The sequence below is a fragment of the Balaenoptera borealis genome (genome assembly GCF_965194805.1).
Source record: "Balaenoptera borealis genome assembly, contig: HAP1_SCAFFOLD_323, whole genome shotgun sequence".
In the NCBI taxonomy this organism is placed as follows: Eukaryota; Metazoa; Chordata; class Mammalia; order Artiodactyla; family Balaenopteridae; genus Balaenoptera; species Balaenoptera borealis.
The window spans coordinates 73,881-85,789 of record NW_028123869.1 but is presented as its reverse complement, the minus strand read 5'-3'; the positions used below and the strand labels follow the sequence as shown (position 1 = coordinate 85,789).

General features: G+C 36.4%; 1 pseudogene across 1 annotated transcript; it reads left to right on the top strand.

Moving 5' to 3' along the window:
- The first annotated feature begins 4,710 nt into the window (after positions 1 to 4,710).
- Positions 4,711 to 11,304, top strand: LOC309621341 (PEST proteolytic signal-containing nuclear protein pseudogene; annotated as a pseudogene). Its single transcript has one exon. The product of its transcript is annotated as a PEST proteolytic signal-containing nuclear protein pseudogene (transcript).
- The last annotated feature ends 605 nt before the right edge of the window (positions 11,305 to 11,909 follow it).

The window sequence follows — 11,909 nt, the reverse complement described above, 5'->3', positions numbered from 1 at the left end:
TTGTTTTTATTTCCATTTCTCTTATCTCCTAGAGACTTTTAAAAAATTCTGTTGAGCTATTTGTTCCTCTGGTTCATTAAATTATAGTCACTTGAAAAGAAGAGGAGATTCTCCAGTCAGTAAACAAAATGTTCATGCTTGCGTTACAGTCATACTTTGAACCATTTTTTTTTTTTCTTTCAATGTGGAGGCTTCTTCTCAGGCCTGCTGTAGGGGGTCGAAGTGCGGGTTTGAGAAGACCTGGAGCTGCGGGGGCCAGGAGTCTCTTTGGAGGCCTGTGTGTGCAGCTGAAGGGTGTCTCAGTAAAGGTTTTGACATTTGGGAAAAGATGCTAAGGTCTCAAAAATTAATCCCAATCCTGTGCATTTATAAAGTATCTTATATTTTGAGGCTAAGCAAAGTTCTTATTCTCTATTAATTTCGATACTGGATAGTGGTTATTGAGGGTAAGCAATTAGCTTGCCATCTTGAGACTGTTTTGTGGAGCTACGCATTTTATTATTGTTGTTATTATACTTTTTTATTATTATGTGTAGTGGTTTCCCTCACAGCCTTTGGAGTGGTAGGAATTGATAGAGGCAGATGGGGTTCAGGTCCAGCTGGAAAGAGCTGAAGTCTCTGTGGGGTTAGCTCTGAGAAGCCAGTAGGCCCACTGGAGGCCTTTTTACCTCCGCAGCACCCCTTCCTCAGGAAGAACTATAAAAACATAGTCAAAAGGGAGAAGCTGCTCTGTCATGTTCTAAGGTCAGAACCGCCCTGAGGACCTCAAGCACCTGTCAGGCCTTTCCGGGGCCTTGCATCCACTTCACAGAGACATTAGGAACCTGCCTCTCCTGCCCCAGAGCTTTTGTCTTTGTGCCCAGTGGTGTTTTGTTCATACATGTGCCTTGTGGGGACTTTTTGCCAAGGGAACGTGGGAGCTTTGTATGCTGACTCCTTCTCCATGGAAGAGGCAGGACTAGGTGGGAAACCTACCTGCTGCACTATATAGAAAAGATGCCTGTCACAGATGCTGACCTCCACTCTTTCAGTGCTACCCTGCTTTCATCGTCCCCTCTCTGGGTTAGTGGGGCAGTGACAATCTATAATTCATGCTAGAATAATTCAGTTACAAGTGAAAACCATTTCCTCTCAGTGTCTGGTTGTGGCACCTTTTAAGGAGTTTTTAAATTTGGTAGGTTGAGTAATAGTCACTCACCACAGCAACACAGCACACAATTTGGATGGGAGTCACAGTGCTTTGGTTGTATCCTCACCAAGGGAACCCAAGTATTCCAGACATACCTCTTTGGTCTTCACTACTTTCTCTTGTGCGGGCCAGCATGGCTCAAAAAGTTTCCTCTGGGTCTCTCCCTTTATCCATATTTCATGTGAGATTGACTTCTAGATCCACCACTAACTAGTGGCAGGATCTTGAACTGTTGCCTGGTTATAGCCTCAGTTTCTTAATCTGTAAAATTTATAACAATATACCAATATCATAAGGTTGTTGGAAGGATTAAATGAGATCAAATACTCAATATACTAAACCAGTGCCTGGCAGGGTAAATTATAAAGATTATGATTATGACTGTGATTATGCTTAAGTTTAACTCTGTTCTGTTTCAGAGATATCCACTCGTAACTTAAGTACTACTTAAAACAATCCCTGTTTTTCAAAAGCGAATACATATGAATAAGGTGCATTATTCATGTATGTACGAGTGTAAAGAATGAAAATATGTAAGCCAGCCTGTCAGTAGTGGCAATCTCTCTGTTGTAGAGCTACAGGTGTTCTTATTTACCTCATCTTGACTGATTTAAATTTTCTAATTTTTCTAAAGTTAGTTATTAAAATAATTTCAGTAATAAGGTAAATGGTATTTTTCTTTATTTTTAATTATTTAATTTTGTAGGTAGAGAGTTTCAGAGAGCAATTTCCCCAGTCAAGGGTTCTAAATCTGGTCAGTGTTTTCTGTTACCCTGAGCACTGAAGAGGATTCCATGATAAGACACTAACTGTGTCAACAGGTAATAAAAATACAAAGGGAGGGAGAAGACAGTGAACCCATTGCATACTGTTGGTGATATTCTATTCACTGTTGAAGAGATGTGGCTTTATTCCCAAACAGGAAACACTAGTAAGCAGCTACTAATTTCAGATCTGATCTGACTTCAGAGTCGGAATGAAGTCCTTTCGTCTCCCCAGCGCTTCTCTCCCTCCAGATCTCTGAATCCTATAATTCGAGATCCTCTGCAGTTTGCAGGGTTTGATAGATTTATCAGCCTACAAGACAGGGGACAAATCTTTCTTATTTACACTATTATCTTTCTTAGCACAGTAACATGTACGTAGGAGGATTTGAATAAAATTTATTGGATAAAAGAAAAAACAAACTACTCTTCTACATATTTGTGCAAATGAGTTCATCAAGTTTCTTCCAGAAAGCAGATTTTGATGGAGGAAGGTTGGAAGGAAATTGAAGTCTACTTTGAGTATATGTGCCCATTATGGAAGGTGAGAATCGGAAGAAACTGCAAAGGAAAGACATGTGACTGAGGATGGAATAGGCTGTGCGGGGAGTGGGGTGGACATCAAGCTACCTCAAAACTCAAACAAGCCCTGTCTAACTCTGCATGTGGCCAACTGTGTATTGTGGTTGTTTATTGGTGGCAAGCAATAGCTTTGATTCCATTAATTAAAGGGAATAAAGGGAGACTTGCTGGGAATGAGAGAGGCTCATAGAAGTGAAGAAAAAACTGAAGAAGAGGGTTCAGCATCAGAGAGGGCAGGGGCCAATATGATCCCCAAGATGGTGAAAACTAGTTGACAATCTCAACAGTGACATGCCTCTGGGATCAATTTGATCATTTTGTTTTGCCATCTTGGTGTATCTATTCAAGATTCAAAGTCCAGCAAGAGTGTGACTTTGGCCTAGTTTAGATCCTATGCCCATTCACTGTAGGGGGAAGACAGAGAGCTTGGTTAGTGCTTCTCCAGACAGTATGCAAGGGAGAAGGGTATACCCCTTATTGTAGAAAAATTTGAGTTTTATTATTGAAAGGAAAGTAGTTATTCTGTGGCAAAACAACCAGTAATGATGACACCATTTTTTCTCCTCAGCCACATGCCTTGTAATAGCTTCCACGTTTTCTCTTTTGAAAATGGGCATAGCAATGCATGTCCCTCTGTAACTCCTGGTTTGGCTTGAGGTCAAGAAAGATAATGAGTTTTGCAGTGAGGTGTTATTTAGTAAGCAATAAAATGTTATTTAGTAAACTATAAAGCAGAGATTACAGCCTGCAAAACAAATACGATAAAATAAGAATAATCACTGTTCTCTCCAGAGTTTAGGATCTGAAATAAGGTGAACATTTATCTATCCAATCTGGTAAATAAGAGAACAATCTCTAATGATCCAGTATTTATATTTTACTAGCTTGTCCTCTGCTTAGCAGGTAAACAGATATGATAAATTCAGTCAGAATATTAATTCTTTGCTCAGAATGACTTGCTACTCATCCTGACCTGAGACTGTGGCTATCATCTCTTTCTCTCTCTCTCTATTTTTTTTTCTCTTAAATATGTTAGAGGACATTTATTATTTAATTATTTAATTTTCATCTAGCAAGGGAGGAAATACCTATACAGTATTTCAAAAGAGTTGCTAACATTGTAGAAACTATGTTCCTAAGCCTCTTTTCTATCATTGAAGAGGACCGTGAGGATTGAATGTCTACCCTGATATCTTTCAAAGGAGCTCCCTCAGAAGGAGTGATTCAAATGTGGAAGAACTGACATTTTCTAGGTTGTTCTGAGATATGTTTTTTTAAGGAAGAGAATCCTGGATGGAGGGCCTCTGAGAGGTCACAGTTGAACTCAGGGATCAGGAGACAGAGGCTCTGTAATCTTCATAAAATTTATTGTTTTTAATAGCAATGTGTGGTGTTTGGCTCTTTTAAAGAAAGAAAAAAATAGTTACTTTTTATTGAATATCTTCTATAACTTGCTTCGTACTCCCAACAATATGCCTCTGAGATTTTTTTCATGTCAGTACCTTATTCTTTTATCTATTAAATAGCATTTCATATTTGGAAATGCCATAATTTGTTTCATGATTCTAGCTCTGATGGACAATTTGTTTCTCAGTTTTTATTATTATAAATAATCATGAGATGATTTTTCATCTATGCACCTCCTTGTGCACATGCATAAATACCTCTAGGGGTAAATGTGTGTAAAACACACATGTGCACACACACACACACACACACACACACACACACACAGAGACCTTAATCAATTTCAAATTTTTGTTTATGAATGGATAATCAATTTTTTCAACACTTCCTGAGCTGTTCATCTTTTCTCCACTGAATTGAAGCTCAATCATATACTAAAATCATAAAAGTAGCTGTACATTTCCACATTCATCTAAACTGTCTAGCCTGTTCAATAGCTCTATTTAACTTTATTCAAATATTTTATTTGCATCATTATAATTTATATCATAATTTGAAAGTTATCTTGGCTATTTTTGTACATGCACACTTCTATGAGAAATGTTGAGATTTTGATTGGAATTGCATTTTTAGATAAATTTGGGAAGAACTGCCATGTTTCTAATACTGTCTTTACATTCAAAAATATTTCCATTTATTCAATGCTTCTTTTACATCCTTCAGTATATATTACAGTGATTGTAATTCAGTCCACATGTTCATTGTTTTTTTTTTTTTTTTTTTTTTTTAAATGTTGAGTTTCTTTAGGAGTTTTTTTTGTTTAAATTCCTCTACTTTTTTTTTTTTTAATTTTTTTATTTATTATTTATGGGTGTGTTGGGTCTTTGTTTCTGTGCGAGGGCTCTCTCCAGTTGCGGCAAGTGGGGGCCACTCCTCATCGCGGTGCGCGGGCCTCTCATTATTGCAGCCTCTCTTGTTGCGGAGCACAGGCTCCAGACGCGCAGGCTCAGTAATTGCGGCTCACGGGCCTAGTTGCTCCGCGGCATATGGGATCTTCCCAGACCGGGACTCGAACCCGTGTCCCCTGCATTGGCAGGCAGACTCTCAACCACTGCGCCACCAGGGAAGCCCCACATGTTCATTGTTAATACAGAAATGCAATTAATTTTTGTGTGTTGATCTTGTACCTGTCAATTTGCTGAACTCACTTATTAATTCTATGAACTTTTTCATAGATTCCTTGGGATTTTTCTACATAGGCATTTCATCTGCAAGTAGAGACAATTTTATTTTTCCCCTTCTTATCTGTATGCCTTTTATTTTTTTCTTGCCTTGTTGTAGTGGCTAGCACAGCCAATATTATGTTGAATAAGAGTGGTGATAGAAGTCCTTGCCAGATTCTCAGTCATACAGAGAAAATATTGTCTCTTACAGTTATTTATGTTAACTGTAGTTTTTATTCAGATGCTTTTTATCAAGTTGAGGAAGTCCTCTATTATTTCTCATTTGCTGAAAGTTTTTATTGTGAGTGGGTATTGAATTTTGTTAAGATTTATTTTTCTGCATCAATTGATATGATGATATGGTTTTTCTCTTTTAATCTGTTGATTTGGTGAAGTACATTGATTGGTTTTGAAAGGTTTAATCAGCTTCATGTACATGAAATAAATCCCACTTGGTCATGGTGCATAACTCCTTTTTCTATATTATTGGATTAAATTTGCTAATATTTTATTTAGAAATTTTGTGTTTAAATTCATGAGCAATATTGGTGTGTGTGTGTTTGTTTCATATTAGCTTCTCGACGTTAAATAAGTGGAATGGGGAGGGCTTCTCTGAAGAATTGACTTTCAAGCTAAGACCCCAATAATGAAAAAGGCTGACTTGGAGAAAATTTGAGGAAGATCAATCTAGACAGAGGGAGCAGCAAGGGCAAAGGCTGTGGGGACAGGAATGAATCTGGAGTCTTTGAAGAAAAGAGGGAAGGTCATTGTGATTGGAATACAGTTACTGTGGGGGATGATACAAGATAAAAGTCAAAGAGGCAGGAACAGGACAACTCAAGTTGGGTCTTGCAGGATAGCTAGCTAGCTTACTTGCTTTCTTCCTCTCTTCTTTTTTAATTAAAAATGCAAAATGAAGACCTTAGAGAGTGTAAGAAGATGATGAAATGATCTGATATACTTTTTTAAAAGATTCCTCAGGCTGTTATAAGAATAACTGGATTGGTATAGAGTGAAAGAGAGAAAGCAAGCAGGAAAACAAGTTGGAGGATGCTGTAGTGGTTAGAAAGGGTGTGGTAGAGTAGGTGTTGTCATTTTCATTTTAGAGTTGAGTAAGAAGCACAATTAGTTCCCAGATCTTAGTCTCCAAATACCACCCTCTACCAAATGAAATCAGGTCTCCTTGGAGAAATGTCCGAACTTTACAAGAACAAGGTGAACTTGGAATATCTTGTGGTAGATACTAAGAACATACTCAAAATATGATGGAGACATATCAGAAAGATGCCATCTTGAAATGGTTCACATTGGCCAAATATAGTATAATTAGAGCAACAAAACAAATAATGACATTATCACAATACACAACACTGAATAAAATAGGAATACACAAGTCTATTGTGAATATAATAAAATAATAAGTAAACAAATATGAGAAAAGGAAATATCTTTAGAGTAGAATGCCAATCAATAAGCAACATATGCCTGAGAAGTTTAAAACCCATTCATTCATTCATTGACAGCAAATTTTTTGTGTGCTACCAGTGGATAACTCCATGGAACAAAGCTCTTACAGAACTAATTTTCTCACTGTTATGAAGTATTAGCAAGAAAATTGTATAACAATAAATTTCAGCTTTTATTTTCTCTTTCCACTTTTTCTTGATGGCAGTCGGGGGAGAGGGGGAAAGATTCATTCTGTAGGGAGTGATTTTTTCCACACAAAAGTTTTCAATCATTAAAGTTTTCTAATAATAAATTGCAGTAAATCACAATGATTATCAGCTGTTAATTTTCTTAAAAAATAGCATCTATTTGGATCAATCCCTTTATAGCCTTGTTTCCCTTTCCAAATGAGTTAATTATCAATATAAAATTGTTTCTAACTGAGCAGACATTAGGCTTCCAATACTGAATTTATTGACAAAAATCAATATACATAATCTAATTTTGCTTGATATACGTTTGTAATTTTAATGATTATAAGAAACAACTTGTTATGTCAAGGCAGAAGCTGATGAGGCAAATATTTTGTAATAAGTTTTCATTATTATGGATTATTTTGTATTATAATGTAACTATTTCATTATATCTTGGCATATATATAAAATTAATTTTCTTAGCAATTTCTCAAGAATGACGGTGCTGGTACTGTAAGGGTTTCTAGTGAGTCATTTACTATAATTGTTCTAGTAATTAATTTATAAATGTTTATTTTCAAAGACTTCCCCACTTAACAAGTAATACCATATATGTTCTACCCAGGCAAAGGGAGGTGGTAATAATGATACACTGACAGACAAAACAATTCTTTCTAATTTAAGGTTTCTCTTTCAATGATTATATTAGGTGCATCAGAAATAATCATTTACTGGAAGCACGTTAGTAAAGCATGTCATTTATAACTGCAGTTGAATTTTAATTGAGTTCTGCAGGATCCCAGAAGTGAAGTAGCTTGCTAAACCATGTCACTTATCATCTCTATTTCACCACTGACTTTCCCACTTTTTACTAATATACCTTTCCCATATTTTGCATTTAGGGAAAATTATTTGCAAAATTTCTCCAACTATTTAGAATCTTTATTGTACCACTTCATTATTTTCTACATTGTAGAACCTGTTCTTCTAATGTCATCATATGAGAAAGATATTTTAGAAGGGCTATAAGTTTTGTATATGTAAATGACAAGCTTACTGTGTTCCTTCTTTTCTATTCTTTGTTTTCACTGTTCTGTACTGCTAGCAAAATAAATAAGTTGATAAATCAGACAGTGTGGGCAAAGATTTACTGAAATAACTTATTAATTAATAAGCTAGACCGGGTACCCAGCTGCTTATTACTGTATTAAAATATATTTTCTACCACAAGGGCAAATCTTCATTGCAAATAAGATTGAAATATTTTTGAGAGTACAGGAAAATAGTGCTATAATAGCAATTTTCAAATGTGTTAGGTTATTTACATAAAGAAATTGTGAAAATTCAGATTTAAGAGGCAGAGGTTCAATAGATCTGAGACCTTCGTTTTGTGTGTAGGTATTGGACTAAATGGTCTCATGGCCTCCTTAAACTCAAACTTCCTATGAATATTGGCATTTCTAATTTTGAAATTTATGTTTCTTGTTAAATTTTTGAATCATTCTGCTTAAGCTTGGAAGCAATTATCTACTTGATGATTGCAATTTGATAAAGTCAACTCAAAATAGCAAACTTTACAGCAAACCTATTATGAGCAAGGAATAATAAAGAAATGTCCTTATGAATCAGGTCAATGATATTATTGCATCAGAATTACTGGACCTGGACAAGATCTTCGGGAGTATGACATATAGAAAACCTTCTTGCTGGTCTTATGGGGCTGACCTGGGTTCTCTCATGAGGTGGTCTCTATAGCTCAGAATTGGACTTTTCTGTCTTTTGAACCAGCAACCAACTCTCTCATATTTGGGATTGAAACACCAGGCACCACCCCAAACACTAGGAGTCTAACTAAAAAAAAAAAAAAATTGTCCATTTAAAAGTAAAAGGAAATCAAAAAAGGCTTGTTCACCTGAGGTGGCTACTGTTGAATCTACCAGGTAGTGTCCTGAACCTAATCTTGACATGGAATGAAAAAAATTCAGACTTATGCCACAGTTCTTTATGTATGTGTGTCCTTTAAGTGTGAACAGACTTCAGAGACTTCAGGGCAAAGATCAGGCTAGTAGTAACTCAGGGGATCAGATAGTGCCCACAAACACAGCACTGTCTATCTGTTCCTAATTTTCAGTGAAATGTAGTTTGAAAGTATGATGGGGAGGAAGAAAGGAGGTCATATCTCCCCCTTTCTCCAATCACTCCTGAAGATTACTCGTCCCCCAGCACTGGCCTCCTCAGTCAGAGGTCCCCCAGCTTGACTTTCATTTCCTTCCCCCCTTCTTTCTGCAGGACCCAGCTCTGCTGCTTTAACTTAGAACTTGGGTTCATCTTTGTGATAAAAAATCAGTATATCTGAAGTCTGTTTTTCTTTTTATGTGCTAACTGATCTTTGGGTCTTTAGAAACCCACAGATTTATGATTGCCAAGATGTACAGAATATAAAAGGCCAATCATAAATGTGGCAAGACATAGAGAGAGAAGCTTTATTTCCTCATTTTTATATTTTTGTACATAAAATGTACAAAGCACTCATTTTTATATTTTTGTACATAAAATGTACAAAACACTGTGGGTGTTTAGTTCAGAGATGACTTGGTTGGGGAAAAACTGTGAGACTTTCTTCTGTTCCACAGAGGGGAAGAGAGAAGAGGGAGGAGAGAAACACTGGCCAGAAACAAGAATCTTCACAGAAGAATAATAATGATGTGGGCGGAAAAGGCCGCATCTCCTGATGCTCCTTGCTTAACACCCTTGGGAGGACCTGTCTCTAACATTCAGCCACTACCTATCGACTAGTCTCAAGGAACATCTCTCCTAGAACATCATACATGGTTTGGAGTAAGGGAAAATATCAGAAGCTAGAAGGGGCTGCAGTTGCTGACCTTGCCATAGTAATAAGACAATTGAAAGAAGGATGTCCCAGTAAGAATCTTGTTAATAGGCCAGGTTCTACAGAGCAACGTTTTGCAGTCAATAATTTACCTCCAGGAAATTAATTAACAGCTGTCCTGATATTTAGATGTTTTATAAAATACTCAGGAGAATTTCAGAAAGTCACAATTAAGGAAAATGTGTTTTTCTTCAAGAGTATATTCTATCCTTGTTACCAAAGGCCTAAATTCAATATTTAACACTCTACTTTCAGAGTTGATTTGTATTAAAAAAAGAAATGTAGAAAGCTCTATTTCTCAAAAAAACAAATTTGATTGTAGACAACTACTGCTCTCTTCATGCACTTGGGACAACATATACATTGTCTTGTCATTCATGCAGATTTATGAGATCCACTTCTCCTTTATTCATACAAAAAGGCTGGCTAAGGGAATAGATTTGAAATCCAATAAGTCTGAGTCAAATCCTTAGTTGGCTACTTATTAGTTGAGTGATTTCAGGCCATTTACTTAGCTCTTTGGGCCTCATTTGCAGATGGGAATTCCATTCCCATGTATAGATGGGAGTAATGAGAGTACTAATCTCATAGAGTTGTAAGAATTAAATAAAACAGTAAGTTTTAAATAAATGTTAGTTATCATTATTATTAATAGTTTGGGTCAGTACCCATTATTGTTTTGGAGGTAAGATTCAAAATCAGGTAGTCTGGCTTGATAGCTTGGTCTCATAACCACTGCACTATTCTCTATGTAAGACATGAGGAATGTCTGGAGGAGGAGAATGGCCAAGATGAAAGAGGAAGATGCTTTTGCTCATTGAAGTATCAAAGATCATCTTAGAGACAGAAACATTTAGCTTCGTAAAATTTCTATTAAAACATTAAAAATTTGGAAGCCACAGGGGGAAAATGGTGGACGGGAAGGCGGGAGAGGAGAAGCCTGAGAAGCTGCAGCAGACGGGAACCGCAGGAGGATCTGAAGAAGAAGCAGAAAAACCCGTGGAAACTAAGACTGTTTCTTCCAGTAATGGAGGGGAAAATTCCAGTTGCAGCGCTGAAAAGCGATCAGCTGAAGAAGCTGCAGACCTCCCAACAAAGCCTCCAAAGATCTCCAAGTTTGGATTTGCCATAGGTAGTCAGACAACAAAGAAAGCCTCAGCCAGATCCATCAAACTTGTCTCAAGTAAGCCTAAAGAAACCGTTCCAACTCTTGCTCCAAAAACCCTTTCAGTAGTAGCAGCTTTTAATGAAGATGAGGATAGTGAACCAGAGTAAATGCCTCCAGAAGCAAAGATGAGGATGAAGACTATTGGAAGGGATACACCAACATCAGCAGGACCAAATTCCTTCAATAAAGGAAAACATGGGTTTTCTGATAACCAGAAGCTATGGGAGTGAAATATAAAATCTCATCTTGGAAATGTTCATGACCAAGACAATTAAATGATGTGTTTTGAAACTGGGGTGTGGGGTGGGTGTAAAGTTAAAAGGAACAGCTTCCTCTTTTTTAAAGAATGGTATAAGACTATCTTTGAAGCCACCTTTTTTTCTTTTCTTTTCTTTTTTTTAAAGATTGAGTGGTACACTAATAAATGAGAATTTGAAATTAGAGGTAATTTATGTTTTATATACAGATTTCAAGACATTTACTAATTTTGTAGTTTCATGTGATTACTTTCCAAAGCTTATAGATAATAAAAAAATCAGAAATGGTACCTTTCTAAGAATTGCATATTTTATTACACACAACTATTAACACATTAAGAGGGAAGCAAAAAGTTGTCTATTTAAACTGTAGACAATTACTCTCTAGCTTAACTCCCTTATTAACCTAAACTGTCTCACTCCCAGGAACAGCCTTATAGAGAAGGGAGTATTGTATTGGGAGAAAAATGTTACTGGACTATTAACTGAGAAAGTAAATTAGATAAAATTAAAATACAGCTTTTTTTTCCCCTAATGGGCATTTTTTGTTTCAAATCATCATAAGCTAGTTATTGCATTGCTATCAGTGGATACAGATGCTTAGTTCTTTAAAAACAACATTTTAAAATTTTATGTAAACTGTTGAGTATTTAAAATAGCCCACTTCACTTGAGAGGGTCATGGCTACCTTCATTATTAGTCTTCAAAGAACAACCATTTGCTACCAAAGTAAATGAATATTTTGAATGTGCTTCTCTTGATTTTTGTTATTAGCTAGTTCCTGTAAGC